The sequence below is a fragment of the Chenopodium quinoa genome, unplaced genomic scaffold (assembly GCF_001683475.1).
Source record: "Chenopodium quinoa cultivar QQ74 unplaced genomic scaffold, ASM168347v1, whole genome shotgun sequence".
Lineage (NCBI taxonomy): Eukaryota > Viridiplantae > Streptophyta > Magnoliopsida > Caryophyllales > Amaranthaceae > Chenopodium > Chenopodium quinoa.
In genome coordinates this window covers 6436065-6439463 of record NW_018744239.1, presented here as the reverse complement: position 1 = coordinate 6439463, position 3399 = coordinate 6436065, and the positions used below count along the sequence as shown (strand labels likewise).

The following is a 3399-nucleotide window of genomic DNA, read 5'->3' as shown; positions in this document are numbered from 1 at the left end:
AGTTTTCATGACTAAATAGATTAATATAGGCTTGTTTATAAGCTTCTTTAATCCCAATTTTAAGCCTAAAGTAATCATTCAATCAAGCCCAAAAGAAGAGCCTTGAACCGATGTATTATGAGGCTTATTTGTGAGCTTCATTTGAGCCCATTTTAGGCTGCTTTACACAGAAGCTTTGAGAGATTAGTGGCTGATCATTTAACCCTAAGTAACCTCCTCTAATCAATGGTAATAACACCTAATTAAGGCTGCTCAACTCCTCCTCTTCTCCTTCCCTTTTTACATACAAAATAGCAAGCTTTCGTCTGTTTTTCTTCACCAAAAAAAACGCAGCTTATATCTTCCTTTTTTTAGTCTATTTTTCGTGGGTTTCAAGGGGTAATTCAAGGGTGATTTGAACCCTAGTTGCTGCTGTCAAGTGCTCCTAATTTCGTGCCTTATTCATCCCCCTTTGGAGCATCAAAAGTGGAAGAACAACAAGGGTGTCTAGAGGGTTGTTTTGGGCGTGATCTTAGGCGTGGGTGGTCTGATCTCGTGGATCTTCTCCTTTCTCTTCTTAATCTGAATTTTCATGCCTCCTAATCAAAGGTAACTAGCCTTTCTTCCCTTAGATTAGAAATGCTAGGTTTTAGGGTTGAATTGATAGGTAGAAATCATGTTAGGGTTAGATTAATTTGTTGGTTGTTGTTCTTGATATGTATGTCAGATTTTATTTTCGTGTACAATTAGGGTGATAGTGGTTGTTTGAATCATGTTTTTCATGCTTGAATTATCTTACTATCAATCCCTAATAGGTGTATGATATTTTGATGTGATTATATTAGGTTTTGTGATGACTTTTGGGTACTTCAAATACCTGATTGTGTGCGTATAAGACTGCAGTTTTTGTGGTGATTTTTGGTTGTGACTGATCCCTGATTTCAATGATTATATTTTATAATATTGAAGAGGATTGTTTTACGATCGATTTGATATATTATGGGTAAAATTCGGAGGTGTTTAAGGCCACCAAATGACTGATTTTGTGACACAAGCTGAGCTGCCAACGTGAATTAGGACGTGATATTAGATAGAGTTTATGTGCATGTAAATATATTATTTTTGTGACCAATTGAATGTATTTTCTAGATTATCGTGTTAGGATTATATAGGAGTTTGTATCTTAGTCAAATTATGTGTGTTTTTTGCAAAATTCTATCTTTTAAATGCATGTACTTTCAAATTAGTGTGCTGTAATGACAGCTTGTGTTTCACATGTTCCTAGGATTTGAAATAATTATTTGTGTTGATTTGATTGCCTAAAATGAATTAGTATCATGTGAGGCTATCACCTAATTAATTTGGCATGATTCTAAGCAAGTTTGATTTGTAATGGCTTAAAACTAAGTATAGGAGCTGCTGCATCCACTGTGAAAGGTGTGTGATTAGAGAGTTTTTATGATGTATTTTGCCTAATTTCTAATCCCAAATGCATGTTTAACATGACCTATTATGTTTTTAGAGTGTATACTCTAATGGGCTAAGCTTAGTTTCATGTTTAAGGTGGGTTTTTGAGGTGATTTGTGTGAGTAGTGCTGCTGGAAATTGAACTTGGGCTGCTGCGTTTTTATTTTTGTTTAAGCATGTTAAGTCATGAATTTTAAGTCCAAAATGGTTTTATATGATGCCTATTGAGTATATGTATGTGCCCTAATTTTTTATTTCGCATTTGAAGCATGTTTTATTAAGCTTTATGATGATATATGGACTTATATGTTGCTGCCCTGTTTTGGTTGTTTTATGAAATGTAGTTTGGATTTTTGGGTTTATCAAATGAATTTATGGGATTTTTATTGTAAGTATCATATATTAGTTGAAATTATATTTTAAATAAGTGATGATGAATTTTTGGGTATTATAAACCCCTAAAGTGAAAAATTTTGATGTGTGTTTGAATATGGGTGAGTTGTAAATTGTATTGTCGACGTCGTAATGCTTTGGAGAAGGCTAACACTGTCTTTAGCATCACTTCGACAGGAGTTGTGAATGCAGTTAATTGTTGAATTCCGATAATTAATTATATTCCTGAACTCAAACGATACCTTTTGTGGTTTATTAAGTTGAAATGTCTTTTGAAATGGAGTTTCAATTGAATTTAAGAAATATGATTTTCTTATGTAGTTTTAATTGAGTGTAAGACCATTTAGGCTTCTCTATAGATTTCTGAGTGAAATATATTATATTAAGTATTTTAATTGATTTTGAATTGTGTGTGGGGCTATAGTCGGGTGTGAGGCCGAGTTGCTTCCCAATGGTTAATGAACATGCTAACTACCTGGATTGCGAGTCTTAGGTAACTCAACCTGGGTTAATTGTTGTCGTCCGGGGGTGTGTAAAATCTTGAAGGCATCTACGCATAACCGGGAGTTGGCCAATCTTAGACACGATCTCTGCGAGATGACCGGGGGTTAGTCCTGACAAACCTTAGGAAGTGCATAGCGAGGCCACTAGCATTCCCTCCATGCCAGTTCTACTATTTTGAAGGTTTTGAGTTTAAAATATTGAAACTATGAAATTATTACTTATTTTGAAGTTTATATAAATTGTGATTGAAGTTAAGTGTTTTAATATCGATTTTTCCTGTTTTAAGTTTTTTTTTGAAATATTTCATAGTTGTATGGTTTGATGGTTTCAAGTGATTTCATTTGAGTTATCAAGTTGTTTTTGGTTGTGGTTTCTTTCTATTAATTTAAGTCTAAAATCTTCTATTTCTGATTTAAGGGAGAACTGTTGGTTCCTCCCCAATGATTGTGGAACGTTGTTATAATTTGCAGGTTTCATTTGTTTATTTGATCTATGTGAGGATGGGTTGGGATTTGAGAGTTTAGAAACCAACTTTTGGGCTTGTATGCCTTTGTTGGTTAGTTGTTTGTTTAAGTGTTTTGAATTTGGTTTAGTTTGTTTTCAATCTGGCCAATAAGGGTTGTTCTGCCCTTGACTTTTGAATGTAATTGATTTACCTATGTTTAAGTTCATTTGTTATTGTCTTTTTCTTCACTTAGTTTGCACTTAGGTTAAAACAACTTAATTTTGGTGTTTGAATGATTTAAATTTAACTTTTAGACCTAGGTTAAGCTTGACTTTGTCAATCGAAGTTAAGTAGCCTCCCGTTCTGGCGTAATTCCGCTAACGCTTCTAGTTCTGAAAGAACGCGATGTTACATTCTCTACATCTAAAAAGACATCTGTACAAATATCCTAGTAAAATTGGACCTAAAGCTACAAAGGATTTACTATGGGAAATATTTCACAGCAAGTGCTAATAACAGTGTAGAAATGTCACCAAATTTGCACATCATTAAACGAGTAAGAGCGAATAATATAAAGAGTACTTGTTCCTCTGATGATACTCCAGTTAAGT

General features: G+C 33.9%; 1 long non-coding RNA gene across 1 annotated transcript; it reads left to right on the top strand.

Moving 5' to 3' along the window:
• The first annotated feature begins 257 nt into the window (after window positions 1-257).
• On the top strand, window positions 258-3036 carry LOC110694349. Its single transcript, XR_002505823.1, has 2 exons — window positions 258-588; window positions 2814-3036. It is a non-coding gene; the product is annotated as an uncharacterized LOC110694349 (long non-coding RNA).
• The last annotated feature ends 363 nt before the right edge of the window (window positions 3037-3399 follow it).